We start from the raw sequence: 18,009 nt of genomic DNA, 5'->3' as shown, positions 1-18,009 counted from the left end.
ATGCCCTCCGATAGTATTTCACTTACCTATGATATGTAGGTCGACGAATATGCACTGGGCATCGCTTTGTAAAAGGCTTTCTTCGACGATTAGACTCACTTGCGAAAACATTAGCCACCTTTTCTTCCAAAGAAATATAGCGAAAAGACCGAATAAAAAAAGTTAGCAATTTTTTAGAAGCGTGTCGGAAACAAAATGGTCATACGATAAAGCGGCGCAGCTCTAACTAAAGCTTTTTACCTTACAACACGTTGTGGGCTGTGTGCTTGAACTGGTCATGCCTGCTGTGTGGAATGAGGTGATCGGGAAATGAGTTTCTCCGTTTTGCTGATTGGGAGCACTTCTACATGTTTAGACCTCTTTCGATATCTATAAAGAGAAAATGTAAAAATCGAGTTGAAAAACAATCTTGTAAATCAAAGGGTTTGGAATGGTCATGCACTCCGATAGTATTTCACTTACCTATGATATGTAGGTCGACGAATATGCACTGGGCATCGCTTTGTAAAAGGCTTTCTTCGACGATTAGACTCACTTGCGAAAACATTAGCCACCTTTTCTTCCAAAGAAATATAGCGAAAAGACCGAATAAAAATAGTTAGCAATTTTTTAGAAGCGTGTCGGAAATAAAATGGTCATACGATAAAGCGGCGCAGCTCTAACTAAAGCTTTTTACCTTACAACTCGTTGTGGGCTGTGTGCTTGAACTGGTCATGCCTGCTGTGTGGAATGAGGTGATCGGGAAATGAGTTTCTCCGTTTTGCTGATTGGGAGCACTTCTACACGTTTAGACCTCTTTCAATATCTATAAAGAGAAAATGTAAAAATCGAGTTGAAAAACAATCTTGTAAATCAAAGGGTTTGGAATGGTCATGCACTCCGATAGTATTTCACTTACCTATGATATGTAGGTCGACGAATATGCACTGGGCATCGCTTTGTAAAAGGCTTTCTTCGACGATTAGACTCACTTGCGAAAACATTAGCCACCTTTTCTTCCAAAGAAATATAGCGAAAAGACCGAATAAAAAAAGTTAGCAATTTTTTAGAAGCGTGTCGGAAAACAAAATGGTTATACGATAAAGCGGCGCAGCTCTAACTAAAGCTTTTTAACTTACAACTCGTTGTGGGCTGTGTGCTTGAACTGGTCATGCCTGCTGTGTGGAATGAGGTGATCGGGAAATGAGTTTCTCCGTTTTGCTGATTGGGAGCACTTCTACATGTTTAGACCTCTTTCGATATCTATAAAGAGAAAATGTAAAAATCGAGTTGAAAAACAACCTTGTAAATCAAAGGGTTTAGAATGGTCATGCACTCCGATAGTATTTCACTTACCTATGATATGTAGGTCGACGAATATGCACTGGGCATCGCTTTGTAAAAGGCTTTCTTCGACGATTAGACTCACTTGCGAAAACATTAGCCACCTTTTCTTCCAAAGAAATATAGCGAAAAGACCGAATAAAAAAAGCTAGCAATTTTTTAGAAGCGTGTCGGAAACAAAATGGTCATACGATAAAGCGGCGCAGCTCTAACTAAAGCTTTTTACCTTACAACACGTTGTGGGCTGTGTGCTTGAACTGGTCATGCCTGCTGTGTGGAATGAGGTGATCGGGAAATGAGTTTCTCCGTTTTGCTGATTGGGAGCACTTCTACATGTTTAGACCTCTTTCGATATCTACAAAGAGAAAATGTAAAAATCGAGTTGAAAAACAATCTTGTAAATCAAAGGGTTTGGAATGGTCATGCCCTCCGATAGTATTTCACTTACCTATGATATGTAGGTCGACGAATATGCACTGGGCATCGCTTTGTAAAAGGCTTTCTTCGACGATTAGACTCACTTGCGAAAACATTAGCCACCTTTTCTTCCAAAGAAATATAGCGAAAAGACCGAATAAAAAAAGTTAGCAATTTTTTAGAAGCGTGTCGGAAAACAAAATGGTTATACGATAAAGCGGCGCAGCTCTAACTAAAGCTTTTTACCTTACAACTCGTTGTGGGCTGTGTGCTTGAACTGGTCATGCCTGCTGTGTGGAATGAGGTGATCGGGAAATGAGTTTCTCCGTTTTGCTGATTGGGAGCACTTCTACATGTTTAGACCTCTTTCGATATCTATAAAGAGAAAATGTAAAAATCGAGTTGAAAAACAACCTTGTAAATCAAAGGGTTTAGAATGGTCATGCACTCCGATAGTATTTCACTTACCTATGATATGTAGGTCGACGAATATGCACTGGGCATCGCTTTGTAAAAGGCTTTCTTCGACGATTAGACTCACTTGCGAAAACATTAGCCACCTGTTCTTCCAAAGAAATATAGCGAAAAGACCGAATAAAAAAAGTTAGCAATTTTTAGAAGCGTGTCGGAAACAAAATGGTAATACGATAAAGCGGCGCAACTCTAACTAAAGCTTTTTACCTTACAACTCGTTGTGGGCTGTGTGCTTGAACTGGTCATGCCTGCTGTGTGGAATGAGGTGATCGGGAAATGAGTTTCTCCGTTTTGCTGATTGGGAGCAGTTCTAAATGTTTAGACCTCTTTCGATATCTGTAAAGAGAAAATGTAAAAATCGAGTTGAAAAACAACCTTGTAAATCAAAGGGTTTGGAATGGTCATGCACTCCGATAGTATTTCACTTACCTATGATATGTAGGTCGACGAATATGCACTGGGCATCGCTTTGTAAAAGGCTTTCTTCGACGATTAGACTCACTTGCGAAAACATTAGCCACCTTTTCTTCCAAAGAAATATAGCGAAAAGACCGAATAAAAAAAGTTAGCAATTTTTTAGAAGCGTGTCGGAAAACAAAATGGTTATACGATAAAGCGGCGCAGCTCTAACTAAAGCTTTTTACCTTACAACTCGTTGTGGGCTGTGTGCTTGAACTGGTCATGCCTGCTGTGTGGAATGAGGTGATCGGGAAATGAGTTTCTCCGTTTTGCTGATTGGGAGCACTTCTACATGTTTAGACCTCTTTCGATATCTATAAAGAGAAAATGTAAAAATCGAGTTGAAAAACAACCTTGTAAATCAAAGGGTTTAGAATGGTCATGCACTCCGATAGTATTTCACTTACCTATGATATGTAGGTCGACGAATATGCACTGGGCATCGCTTTGTAAAAGGCTTTCTTCGACGATTAGACTCACTTGCGAAAACATTAGCCACCTTTTCTTCCAAAGAAATATAGCGAAAAGACCGAATAAAAAAAGTTAGCAATTTTTTAGAAGCGTGTCGGAAACAAAATGGTCATACGATAAAGCGGCGCAGCTCTAACTAAAGCTTTTTACCTTACAACACGTTGTGGGCTGTGTGCTTGAACTGGTCATGCCTGCTGTGTGGAATGAGGTGATCGGGAAATGAGTTTCTCCGTTTTGCTGATTGGGAGCACTTCTACATGTTTAGACCTCTTTCGATATCTACAAAGAGAAAATGTAAAAATCGAGTTGAAAAACAATCTTGTAAATCAAAGGGTTTGGAATGGTCATGCCCTCCGATAGTATTTCACTTACCTATGATATGTAGGTCGACGAATATGCACTGGGCATCGCTTCGTAAAAGGCTTTCTTCGACGATTAGACTCACTTGCGAAAACATTAGCCACCTTTTCTTCCAAAGAAATATAGCGAAAAGACCGAATAAAAAAAGTTAGCAATTTTTTAGAAGCGTGTCGGAAAACAAAATCGTTATACGATAAAGCGGCGCAGCTCTAACTAAAGCTTTTTACCTTACAACTCGTTGTGGGCTGTGTGCTTGAACTGGTCATGCCTGCTGTGTGGAATGAGGTGATCGGGAAATGAGTTTCTCCGTTTTGCTGATTGGGAGCAGTTCTAAATGTTTAGACCTCTTTCGATATCTGTAAAGAGAAAATGTAAAAATCGAGTTGAAAAACAACCTTGTAAATCAAAGGGTTTGGAATGGTCATGCACTCCGATAGTATTTCACTTACCTATGATATGTAGGTCGACGAATATGCACTGGGCATCGCTTCGTAAAAGGCTTTCTTCGACGATTAGACTCACTTGCGAAAACATTAGCCACCTTTTCTTCCAAAGAAATATAGCGAAAAGACCGAATAAAAAAAGTTAGCAAGTTTTTAGAAGCGTGTCGGAAACAAAATGGTCATACGATAAAGCGGCGCAACTCTAACTAAAGCTTTTTACCTTACAACACGTTGTGGGCTGTGTGCTTGAACTGGTCATGCCTGCTGTGTGGAATGAGGTGATCGGGAAATGAGTTTCTCCGTTTTGCTGATTGGGAGCACTTCTACATGTTTAGACCTCTTTCGATATCTACAAAGAGAAAATGTAAAAATCGAGTTGAAAAACAATCTTGTAAATCAGAGGGTTTGGAATGGTCATGCCCTCCGATAGTATTTCACTTACCTATGATATGTAGGTCGACGAATATGCACTGGGCATCGCTTTGTAAAAGGCTTTCTTCGACGATTAGACTCACTTGCGAAAACATTAGCCACCTTTTCTTCCAAAGAAATATAGCGAAAAGACCGAATAAAAATAGTTAGCAATTTTTTAGAAGCGTGTCGGAAATAAAATGGTCATACGATAAAGCGGCGCAGCTCTAACTAAAGCTTTTTACCTTACAACACGTTGTGGGCTGTGTGCTTGAACTGGTCATGCCTGCTGTGTGGAATGAGGTGATCGGGAAATGAGTTTCTCCGTTTTGCTGATTGGGAGCACTTCTACATGTTTAGACCTCTTTCGATATCTACAAAGAGAAAATGTAAAAATCGAGTTGAAAAACATTCTTGTAAATCAAAGGGTTTGGAATGGTCATGCCCTCCGATAGTATTTCACTTACCTATGATATGTAGGTCGACGAATATGTACTGGGCATCGCTTCGTAAAAGGCTTTCTTCGACGATTAGACTCACTTGCGAAAACATTAGCCACCTGTTCTTCCAAAGAAATATAGCGAAAAGACCGAACAAAAAAAGTTAGCAATTTTTTAGAAGCGTGTCGGAAACAAAATGGTAATACGATAAAGCGGCGCAACTCTAACTAAAGCTTTTTACCTTACAACTCGTTGTGGGCTGTGTGCTTGAACTGGTCATGCCTGCTGTGTGGAATGAGGTGATCGGGAAATGAGTTTCTCCGTTTTGCTGATTGGGAGCAGTTCTAAATGTTTAGACCTCTTTCGATATCTGTAAAGAGAAAATGTAAAAATCGAGTTGAAAAACAACCTTGTAAATCAAAGGGTTTGGAATGGTCATGCACTCCGATAGTATTTCACTTACCTATGATATGTAGGTCGACGAATATGCACTGGGCATCGCTTTGTAAAAGGCTTTCTTCGACGATTAGACTCACTTGCGAAAACATTAGCCACCTTTTCTTCCAAAGAAATATAGCGAAAAGACCGAATAAAAAAAGTTAGCAATTTTTTAGAAGCGTGTCGGAAAACAAAATGGTTATACGATAAAGCGGCGCAGCTCTAACTAAAGCTTTTTACCTTACAACTCGTTGTGGGCTGTGTGCTTGAACTGGTCATGCCTGCTGTGTGGAATGAGGTGATCGGGAAATGAGTTTCTCCGTTTTGCTGATTGGGAGCACTTCTACATGTTTAGACCTCTTTCGATATCTATAAAGAGAAAATGTAAAAATCGAGTTGAAAAACAACCTTGTAAATCAAAGGGTTTAGAATGGTCATGCACTCCGATAGTATTTCACTTACCTATGATATGTAGGTCGACGAATATGCACTGGGCATCGCTTTGTAAAAGGCTTTCTTCGACGATTAGACTCACTTGCGAAAACATTAGCCACCTTTTCTTCCAAAGAAATATAGCGAAAAGACCGAATAAAAAAAGTTAGCAATTTTTTAGAAGCGTGTCGGAAACAAAATGGTCATACGATAAAGCGGCGCAGCTCTAACTAAAGCTTTTTACCTTACAACACGTTGTGGGCTGTGTGCTTGAACTGGTCATGCCTGCTGTGTGGAATGAGGTGATCGGGAAATGAGTTTCTCCGTTTTGCTGATTGGGAGCACTTCTACATGTTTAGACCTCTTTCGATATCTACAAAGAGAAAATGTAAAAATCGAGTTGAAAAACAATCTTGTAAATCAAAGGGTTTGGAATGGTCATGCCCTCCGATAGTATTTCACTTACCTATGATATGTAGGTCGACGAATATGCACTGGGCATCGCTTCGTAAAAGGCTTTCTTCGACGATTAGACTCACTTGCGAAAACATTAGCCACCTTTTCTTCCAAAGAAATATAGCGAAAAGACCGAATAAAAAAAGTTAGCAATTTTTTAGAAGCGTGTCGGAAAACAAAATGGTTATACGATAAAGCGGCGCAGCTCTAACTAAAGCTTTTTACCTTACAACTCGTTGTGGGCTGTGTGCTTGAACTGGTCATGCCTGCTGTGTGGAATGAGGTGATCGGGAAATGAGTTTCTCCGTTTTGCTGATTGGGAGCACTTCTACATGTTTAGACCTCTTTCGATATCTATAAAGAGAAAATGTAAAAATCGAGTTGAAAAACAACCTTGTAAATCAAAGGGTTTAAAATGGTCATGCACTCCGATAGTATTTCACTTACCTATGATATGTAGGTCGACGAATATGCACTGGGCATCGCTTTGTAAAAGGCTTTCTTCGACGATTAGACTCACTTGCGAAAACATTAGCCACCTTTTCTTCCAAAGAAATATAGCGAAAAGACCGAATAAAAAAAGTTAGCAATTTTTTAGAAGCGTGTCGGAAACAAAATGGTCATACGATAAAGCGGCGCAGCTCTAACTAAAGCTTTTTACCTTACAACACGTTGTGGGCTGTGTGCTTGAACTGGTCATGCCTGCTGTGTGGAATGAGGTGATCGGGAAATGAGTTTCTCCGTTTTGCTGATTGGGAGCACTTCTACATGTTTAGACCTCTTTCGATATCTACAAAGAGAAAATGTAAAAATCGAGTTGAAAAACAATCTTGTAAATCAAAGGGTTTGGAATGGTCATGCCCTCCGATAGTATTTCACTTACCTATGATATGTAGGTCGACGAATATGCACTGGGCATCGCTTTGTAAAAGGCTTTCTTCGACGATTAGACTCACTTGCGAAAACATTAGCCACCTGTTCTTCCAAAGAAATATAGCGAAAAGACCGAATAAAAAAAGTTAGCAATTTTTAGAAGCGTGTCGGAAACAAAATGGTAATACGATAAAGCGGCGCAACTCTAAAGCTTTTTACCTTACAACTCGTTGTGGGCTGTGTGCTTGAACTGGTCATGCCTGCTGTGTGGAATGAGGTGATCGGGAAATGAGTTTCTCCGTTTTGCTGATTGGGAGCAGTTCTAAATGTTTAGACCTCTTTCGATATCTGTAAAGAGAAAATGTAAAAATCGAGTTGAAAAACAACCTTGTAAATCAAAGGGTTTGGAATGGTCATGCACTCCGATAGTATTTCACTTACCTATGATATGTAGGTCGACGAATATGCACTGGGCATCGCTTCGTAAAAGGCTTTCTTCGACGATTAGACTCACTTGCGAAAACATTAGCCACCTTTTCTTCCAAAGAAATATAGCGAAAAGACCGAATAAAAAAAGTTAGCAAGTTTTTAGAAGCGTGTCGGAAACAAAATGGTCATACGATAAAGCGGCGCAACTCTAACTAAAGCTTTTTACCTTACAACACGTTGTGGGCTGTGTGCTTGAACTGGTCATGCCTGCTGTGTGGAATGAGGTGATCGGGAAATGAGTTTCTCCGTTTTGCTGATTGGGAGCACTTCTACATGTTTAGACCTCTTTCGATATCTACAAAGAGAAAATGTAAAAATCGAGTTGAAAAACAATCTTGTAAATCAGAGGGTTTGGAATGGTCATGCCCTCCGATAGTATTTCACTTACCTATGATATGTAGGTCGACGAATATGCACTGGGCATCGCTTTGTAAAAGGCTTTCTTCGACGATTAGACTCACTTGCGAAAACATTAGCCACCTGTTCTTCCAAAGAAATATAGCGAAAAGACCGAATAAAAAAAGTTAGCAATTTTTAGAAGCGTGTCGGAAACAAAATGGTAATACGATAAAGCGGCGCAACTCTAACTAAAGCTTTTTACCTTACAACTCGTTGTGGGCTGTGTGCTTGAACTGGTCATGCCTGCTGTGTGGAATGAGGTGATCGGGAAATGAGTTTCTCCGTTTTGCTGATTGGGAGCAGTTCTAAATGTTTAGACCTCTTTCGATATCTGTAAAGAGAAAATGTAAAAATCGAGTTGAAAAACAACCTTGTAAATCAAAGGGTTTGGAATGGTCATGCACTCCGATAGTATTTCACTTACCTATGATATGTAGGTCGACGAATATGCACTGGGCATCGCTTCGTAAAAGGCTTTCTTCGACGATTAGACTCACTTGCGAAAACATTAGCCACCTTTTCTTCCAAAGAAATATAGCGAAAAGACCGAATAAAAAAAGTTAGCAAGTTTTTAGAAGCGTGTCGGAAACAAAATGGTCATACGATAAAGCGGCGCAACTCTAACTAAAGCTTTTTACCTTACAACACGTTGTGGGCTGTGTGCTTGAACTGGTCATGCCTGCTGTGTGGAATGAGGTGATCGGGAAATGAGTTTCTCCGTTTTGCTGATTGGGAGCACTTCTACATGTTTAGACCTCTTTCGATATCTACAAAGAGAAAATGTAAAAATCGAGTTGAAAAACAATCTTGTAAATCAGAGGGTTTGGAATGGTCATGCCCTACGATAGTATTTCACTTACCTATGATATGTAGGTCGACGAATATGCACTGGGCATCGCTTTGTAAAAGGCTTTCTTCGACGATTAGACTCACTTGCGAAAACATTAGCCACCTTTTCTTCCAAAGAAATATAGCGAAAAGACCGAATAAAAATAGTTAGCAATTTTTTAGAAGCGTGTCGGAAATAAAATGGTCATACGATAAAGCGGCGCAGCTCTAACTAAAGCTTTTTACCTTACAACACGTTGTGGGCTGTGTGCTTGAACTGGTCATGCCTGCTGTGTGGAATGAGGTGATCGGGAAATGAGTTTCTCCGTTTTGCTGATTGGGAGCACTTCTACATGTTTAGACCTCTTTCGATATCTACAAAGAGAAAATGTAAAAATCGAGTTGAAAAACAATCTTGTAAATCAAAGGGTTTGGAATGGTCATGCCCTCCGATAGTATTTCACTTACCTATGATATGTAGGTCGACGAATATGCACTGGGCATCGCTTCGTAAAAGGCTTTCTTCGACGATTAGACTCACTTGCGAAAACATTAGCCACCTGTTCTTCCAAAGAAATATAGCGAAAAGACCGAACAAAAAAAGTTAGCAATTTTTTAGAAGCGTGTCGGAAACAAAATGGTAATACGATAAAGCGGCGCAACTCTAACTAAAGCTTTTTACCTTACAACTCGTTGTGGGCTGTGTGCTTGAACTGGTCATGCCTGCTGTGTGGAATGAGGTGATCGGGAAATGAGTTTCTCCGTTTTGCTGATTGGGAGCAGTTCTAAATGTTTAGACCTCTTTCGATATCTGTAAAGAGAAAATGTAAAAATCGAGTTGAAAAACAACCTTGTAAATCAAAGGGTTTGGAATGGTCATGCACTCCGATAGTATTTCACTTACCTATGATATGTAGGTCGACGAATATGCACTGGGCATCGCTTTGTAAAAGGCTTTCTTCGACGATTAGACTCACTTGCGAAAACATTAGCCACCTTTTCTTCCAAAGAAATATAGCGAAAAGACCGAATAAAAATAGTTAGCAATTTTTTAGAAGCGTGTCGGAAATAAAATGGTCATACGATAAAGCGGCGCAGCTCTAACTAAAGCTTTTTACCTTACAACTCGTTGTGGGCTGTGTGCTTGAACTGGTCATGCCTGCTGTGTGGAATGAGGTGATCGGGAAATGAGTTTCTCCGTTTTGCTGATTGGGAGCACTTCTACATGTTTAGACCTCTTTCGATATCTATAAAGAGAAAATGTAAAAATCGAGTTGAAAAACAATCTTGTAAATCAAAGGGTTTGGAATGGTCATGCACTCCGATAGTATTTCACTTACCTATGATATGTAGGTCGACGAATATGCACTGGGCATCGCTTTGTAAAAGGCTTTCTTCGACGATTAGACTCACTTGCGAAAACATTAGCCACCTTTTCTTCCAAAGAAATATAGCGAAAAGACCGAATAAAAAAAGTTAGCAATTTTTTAGAAGCGTGTCGGAAAACAAAATGGTTATACGATAAAGCGGCGCAGCTCTAACTAAAGCTTTTTACCTTACAACTCTTTGTGGGCTGTGTGCTTGAACTGGTCATGCCTGCTGTGTGGAATGAGGTGATCGGGAAATGAGTTTCTCCGTTTTGCTGATTGGGAGCACTTCTACATGTTTAGACCTCTTTCGATATCTATAAAGAGAAAATGTAAAAATCGAGTTGAAAAACAACCTTGTAAATCAAAGGGTTTAGAATGGTCATGCACTCCGATAGTATTTCACTTACCTATGATATGTAGGTCGACGAATATGCACTGGGCATCGCTTTGTAAAAAGCTTTCTTCGACGATTAGATTCACTTGCAAAAACATTAGCCACCTTTTCTTCTAAAGAAATATAGCGAAAAGCCGAATAAAAAAGTTAGCAATATTTAGAAGCGTGTCGGAAACAAAATGGTCATACAATAAAGCGGCGCAGCTCTAACTAAGGCTTTTTACCTTACAACTCAATGTGGGCTGTGTGATTTAACTGGTCGCGCCTGTTGAGCGGAATGAGGTAATAGGAAATGCGTTTTTCAGTTTCGACGATTAGAAGAAGGATATAGCCTACAAATAATGACGAGAATTTACTAGTGACCCTTAACACAGGGCGCCATGACAATTCAGCCCATATGCACTTATTCCCTAAAATACAGCCTGCAAATAATGACGAGAACTTACCAATGACCATTAACACAGTGTACCATGACAATTCAGCGTATATGCACTTATTCTTAAAAAAATAACCTGTAAATAATGATGAGAACTTACTAATGACCATTAACACAGTGTACCATGACAATTCAGCACATATGCACCTCTTTCCCAAAGTATAACCTACAACTGTTGAGGAAAACTCACTAATGACCATTAACACAGTGTACCATGACAATTCAGCACATATGCACCTATTTCGTAAAGTATAACCTACAAATGTTGAGGAAAACTCACTCATGACCATTAACACATAACTGACTCACCCTTTATAGGTTAACGAATATACATTATCTATCGTTTCAGAAAAGCTCCTTTCGACGATTAGGTCCACCTGCGTAACATCTGTCATTGCTTCTTTCTCGTAAATTGAGTGGAAAGAAGAGGTAAACAAATTGTACAGCATTTAGAAGCGTGTTGAAAACACAATAGTTATACGATAAAGCCAGGCAACAACCAATGCCTGGCTTTATCGTATAACTTTTGTGTTATACGATAAAGCCAGGCAACAACAAACTAAAGCCTTATAACTTACAACTAATGGTGATCAGCGCATGCGACTCATAGCGTCCGTCGACTGAAATGAGACGAGGGAAATCAATTTTTCCACTCCGTTAACTGAGACAACATCTAGACGTCTTTCGATATCTGTAAAAAAAAATCTTGAAAAGCTAGTTTGTATAGCTTTGTGCTTTCGCATTTGGCTAAAAACCTTTTTTAAGCCAATCAATTTTACGAGTTGAATAAATCATGAACACGTAAAGGAACTACCACTCCGCTACTACAACTAGCGTGTAGGTATTGTATGGCGTTGTGATTAGCTTATATTGTCGCCACTGTGAGTTAGTAGTCACGTGGTGCCCGTCGATAGCTCCGAAGTGTTCGTGGGCATGCGCCACCGGACGAGCAAAAACGGCCGTGTTGTCATTGGGAATCCAAGTTCCGTTCGCGTAGCTTGTGACTCTGTGCTTGTCGTATTTGAGAAAGGATCGTTAAGAGTCTTTCTGAGTCTTGGTGACTCGTGAGTAACCCTACTGGTGTAGTCTGGCACAACGGTGTTTTCTGGTAAAACGTGCAGGTAGAGTAAGGGTGACATAAGGGGAGGTTTTGGAGTGTCACGGCTGGCAGTATGGTACTGCGTTATTTTTACTTAGTAACTTACAGCCACTATTCGGGGCAGGGTGTTCATATGGACGCCCAAACCTAATAAACTGAACGGGCTACCTCCGGAACCTATCAAAGACATTTTGGTGTATGATGAACCCTGGTTATTCTTGGCTAACAACTGCGGGCAGGCATAATTTCAGAGATAAAATGGGTATTAACCATTATGTAACTTGGTTGGCTTAATATACATGAGGTATTCGGATACATTAATAGGTTGCTCATCCATTAGTAGGTTGTCTTTGGCCAATATAATTGACATCTGTTAGTATTTTTGAAAATTCGTCCGGAAAACCACGTAAAGTGGGTCTACCCTGTTGTTTTTGTTTTGTATGCACGTGGCGAAAATTCTTGAGCGCGCGACTTGGCAAGCCCTGGCTGACTATGTATCGACGTTCATAACTCTTCTCCTATTGCACATCGAATGCCAGTTTTGGCTACAACCTGTAGCCAACATATAAAATATTGCGAGGAGCTTTAATGCAACATTCGTAATATAGTTCTAAAACAAGCCTTCAAATAATGCCGTAAAGATTGGCGCCCCTACAAATATTGTTAAAGCTATCGTATAGATTAGTGCGCAACGGGGAAAATATGGTAAAAACAATGTACGTTAAATTAAAATCCCAGACAAAAAACTTTATTAAGCGAAAACGTAAGGCGACAGCCAGATCGAATCTGAGAGTTGCCATGCTGTTATAGCTGAAAATCATGTTTTTAAATAGCTGTATATTAGCAATGTTCCCACAAACGTAAATGTCAAGAGATTAGTTAATAGGTAGGAAACTTAGCAGTTACAATACATTCCTACAGCATATATTATCTCCCACTAACGGAAACAAGTATGCATCAACAACCATTGTTTACATGCTGCATACGTGTACAATATTCTTACCATTTGATTGTGGAGTTGGGAATTACTTACTCAGTCCATAGCAACACTATAGTAGGAACACAACTCCTATTCAGTCTATCCATTTATATAGAAGTAGCTTTATAGTTATATTCATTCCATGTCTAGCAACTAAGGAAGCAACATCATTTAATTGTATACTAATAGTTGATCGATCAACATGTATATTGTATCATAATATCTTACGTCTCGACTGCTAATCTAACCCCAACCCAGTCTTCAGAGGGTTGGTTGGAGGTGTACGTACAGTAGTATATATATGAGGCATCGTTACATGAACTATAGCATTGGATTAGCCTTGTTGTAGAACCGTAACCTGACCATCACTAGACTACCTCCCACATATCGGCATTGACACTCACATAGACGGTGAATAACGCTATAGCACCAGCTAACCAGAGCCCTCTGCCCTAACGACAAACACAACTGAAGTGAAGACTATCCATATATAAAGAGATTTGGACTCATACTAATACTGAAGGTAGATAGCTCATTTACAACAAAATAAGCTACAACAATGCCGTACGATGCTATGTCAAATCTCTCAACGGGTTCTTATTTTGGTTTCCATTCGCATTTTGAATATTGATTGTTTATATAACAAACAATGACTATCCTTATTCAGCAACCACGAAAAAAAAACAAACAAAATTGCCCGAGCTACAACACCAACTTATTGAGATATATTATCTGACAGCGAAAAAACAATACTTAACGACCAGCGCGTCAGCCAGTCACGTGTCTGACAAAGATTCAATATGTCAGACACGTGACGGGCTACATCGCAACCTTCTTATGGAGTGAATACGAGCCTCTTACAAGTTCGATTAGCAAAAAGCTAATGATTTCACATCTATTGACTATCTCTCTTAGTGTGATGGATTGCGGGCAGCTCCCTTTAAAGATGTACCCGGTCCGTTACTACCTGTTATTATTGACTATGTTCGCCACTGAGTGTTGCGTATCGTAGTCCGCCTAACAGCCTTGTAATATGTATATTGTAGTCCGGTTTTGTGTATTTTAAATAGATACCGGGTCGTATCAAACTGTTCCCGGATATTAATCCGGTTTTATAAATTAACCTGGTCGCGGATAAAATACTTGTACGTATTTTATCGCATCGTTTTCAAACACCAACTGCCAGCAATAAAGTTCTTTTATATATAACCAATTGCGGGCAAAATCAGGGTAATGTTGCCCGGACACGGAGAAAACTAATTAAAGACTGTGTCGGCCATAGTTCGTGTTCAGGGTTCACAATGATAATATCGGTAGTTCAATATAAAATATATACAGTAAATCATGTAATTTCATGAGTACAAGTATAATATAATTTACATACTATTGGTAATACACAACAAAGCATATATGAAACAATAAGAATGAAAGTGTTATCGTGTTCTTTTAGCTGCTGTGTACATTTGGCAACTGGACTTTTGGGCGACAATCAATAGGCCGACCGATACATACCTTAGGTGAACTTTCGGTTCGAAAGGCGACAATTTCAGACGGAAAGGCAACACGGCAGGAGTGCAGGCGACAATTCCAGACTGAAAGGCGACAATTTGGTTTGCTGTTTGGTTGAATCAATGACATACAGCCCCCAGATATGGGGGCTGTATATCATTGGTTGAATGCAAGGTTATGTACATATACTGACAAACTATGACATTTCTGTCTTCGTGTGCAACGCTTACATATATTTTCGAAACGTAACCTTGACAGTGTTATTGTTTTCTTTTTACAAAATTTTTTATAAATCGAAATAGTAACATGTACCGGTACTTTTAAACGCCTTTGATAGTATTTTTCTGATTACGCTAGCCATGACAATTAACAAAATATTAAGGCTTTTTTTACAAAAATGCATCTACCCATATTCAATTAAAACATCAAAACTTGTTTTAATATCAGCATGTTTTTTTAAAACAGTTCCAAAAGTCACGTTCTCGGCTGAGTTGTGGACAATCTTATATCTGATTGTTTAAACTTAGAGTTATCTTACCTCGTGAAGAAATCGTTTTATGGTTTCGATCGTCGAAATTCACCGTAGCTGGGAGAAGAGTTTGCTCTTTGTTCAAAACAGTTCCAAAAGTCACGTTCTCGGCTGAGTTGTGGACAAGCTTACCTGGTATCTCTGATTGTTTAAACTTAGAGTTATCTTACCTCGAGAAGAAATCGTTTTATGGTTTCGATCGTCGAAACTCACCGTAGCCTGGAGAAGAGTTCGCTCTTTGTGTGAGATGAAAAGACAATTCCCTATCATTGGGCTTTCTCATTCACTTGTGGAAAGAATTGTTTCCTTATCCTTGTTACTTTATGATAGTAATCCAATGCCATTATAATGCAGACTCAATGCTAAATTGCGGTTCACACTAATCTATATTTGTTGAGATTTTACTTGAGTATGAAGAATGAAGGATTTTTCTGATATAGGTGTCTAAGACACATCCCTATTTTACTAACTTCTCCAGCTTGTCACAAGAAGACTATACAGTATCATAGAAAGCTTTTGGAGAAGTGATCTATTCCAAAGCATAGAAATCAACCGGTCCAGATGCCATGTCACCCTTAGAATCACTTGAAATATTCGACTGAATCACCCTTGCCACAGATCCCAATGGCACACACAAATTGTAGTTTGAGACAATGGCGATCAGGGAATTGAAATCAATGGCTTTCTTAGCTAAAGCTGGAATGAGATCAAGGAATGCAGGATCGAACCAGACTCAGGGTCAGCAATGAGGGCAAAGATCGGGTCGGACCGGGTCAGCACGGTGCGCAATTTTTTATTCATTTAAGGTTAAGAGATAGTTCTATTACAGCCTAATGTTGTTACATCAATAAACTAAGATAAAAGAACCCATTATCACAACAATCATTATATTTTGTGGCTTGGTTTATAGATGCAATCTACAATTTACGGCTAGACATTGGTGGATCAATGCTATTCAATAGGTGATAGATTAATGGCATGATTTGGCTGTGTTTTTATTAAAGATTTTAATTTCAACTGCTATTATAATCAACAAGAGATTAGTTAATAAATACTTTACAAATATAGAAATAGATAACCCAGCATAGTGGAAAACAAAAATCCATCACTTCCCTAAAGCTTCTGGTATTAGTGAAAGAAACTAAAAATAAAATAAATTTGCTGGATTGAAGGTTCTTAGACGCGCTTTTAAGTTCCTCAGGATGCCCTCGTTGTAAATGCCTCAATAGTATTGCAGTGGACCCTTCTTTGTAGCTTAAAGGTTGACTTGCAACAAAATTCACATTACAGTTATTTGGTATCATAAGATTCACCATGTCTTATTATGTTGTATTGTAGGTGCAAAATAAATGGAAATGTGATTACAAGCTCTTAAAAGCTCAAAAACGAACAGTTAATAGAAGCCACACGAGACCGCCGTAGTTTGGATTTGCTTTCCAAAATGGCTCAAATGGGACGTAGTTGTTACAGGATGGTTTCTGTTTACACTTTCATGCAACCTCATTCGTCGAAATATTTTCACAAATATACTTCACGCATTCAATAAAACCATGTCATGTCTATTGTTTTTATGCGTCTGTTTTATCCTCATTGTAATGCTGTCACTTTTAGCACTGATATCTTATAACTTACCGTAAAAAATCTTTTAGCTTTTTAACCTTACCTTGAAGGAGTATAAATCATTGTCTGATAATCATGACGAGCCTGTTGGTTACCTGTGATAATCGAGAAGAGCTGCAAAAATTATTTGCGAAGTATTGGGTCACATGATCAGATTACGACTTGACGATTGAATAATGCCGAATCAAAATTGTAAAGTAGCGAACATCTATATTTGATACGGGGTCTCCGGTAAAACCCAAAGTGTGTGTCATAAACTAGTACTACGATAAGTTTTACATTAAGCTTTTTATTGGCCTTTCAATACACGTGGGAACATCACGTGACAAGACGATAACCAAACTGTAATGACTACTTCAGATAAATAAACAGATTTCAAACTACGGCGGCTTTTCGTTTTTGAGCTTTTAAGAGCTTGTAATCACATTTCCGCATATTCTGCACCTACAACACAACAGAGTAAGACATGGTGAATCTTTTGATGCCAAATAACTGTAATGGGAATTTTGTTGCAAGTCAACCTTTAAGAATTAACTCTATTGCAACTAGCGATTTAGTTAACCCTTCGCATGCCTACACCGCGTGTTTAGGTTTCTATTTCATTGACAACTATTAGTCGAGGATGCTTAGCTATAAATTTCTTGTTGTGTTCAGAGGTTTTCCCAAATATTCATTGCTTTGTAGGGCTTTGATGAACCACCAACCAACAAGTAATGATTTTTTTTAAAACCAATTACTTATATTAATTATTCAATTTTACTTTGGTTCTTTCGTAAAACGCAAAAATTGTTTTTCCATCCTTACTGCTTCGTTATTCGTTTTAGTTTCAAAGAGTAGCCCAACAGTCCACCTGACCCATTTGCAGTAAAGCTAATAAACGCAGACTGTGTAACGGTTGGTGATCTAGCCTGTGAAAAAATAGAGTAAGCACCTTTATCATCATACACGGAGGCACAATGACTGCAAGGGTTGTGGATGTCATTCCTAAAAGATTGCCAATCATTCAGGGAGGTCTTGAAATTGAGGTAAAAATGACCACAGCTGCTAACGAGGAGAATATATCTGTTTTAAAAAAGGAACAAGAAAGTCTTTACAATCACAAATTTTTGCCCAACTGGCAGAGCGTTGCAATAGTAAGCCACAAGGGGAATTCTGATGATAACTGCCTTACCTGTCATGTAGTAGGGAGAGAATCGCCTTTAACATCTACCCAAGACAGGGACAGTGATATAGCGCTGCTATTACCAAAATAACCAGTCAGAGAGCACCATTACACGCAAGTATTTACTTATCAAGAGTTATCGTCTGACGATAATTCTCGTGATAAACGATTTTAATCTATAAATCAGTCAATGTATTT

Source organism: Watersipora subatra, chromosome 9, assembly GCF_963576615.1.
Source record: "Watersipora subatra chromosome 9, tzWatSuba1.1, whole genome shotgun sequence".
Taxonomy (NCBI): domain Eukaryota; kingdom Metazoa; phylum Bryozoa; class Gymnolaemata; order Cheilostomatida; family Watersiporidae; genus Watersipora; species Watersipora subatra.
This window is presented reverse-complemented; position numbering follows the sequence as displayed.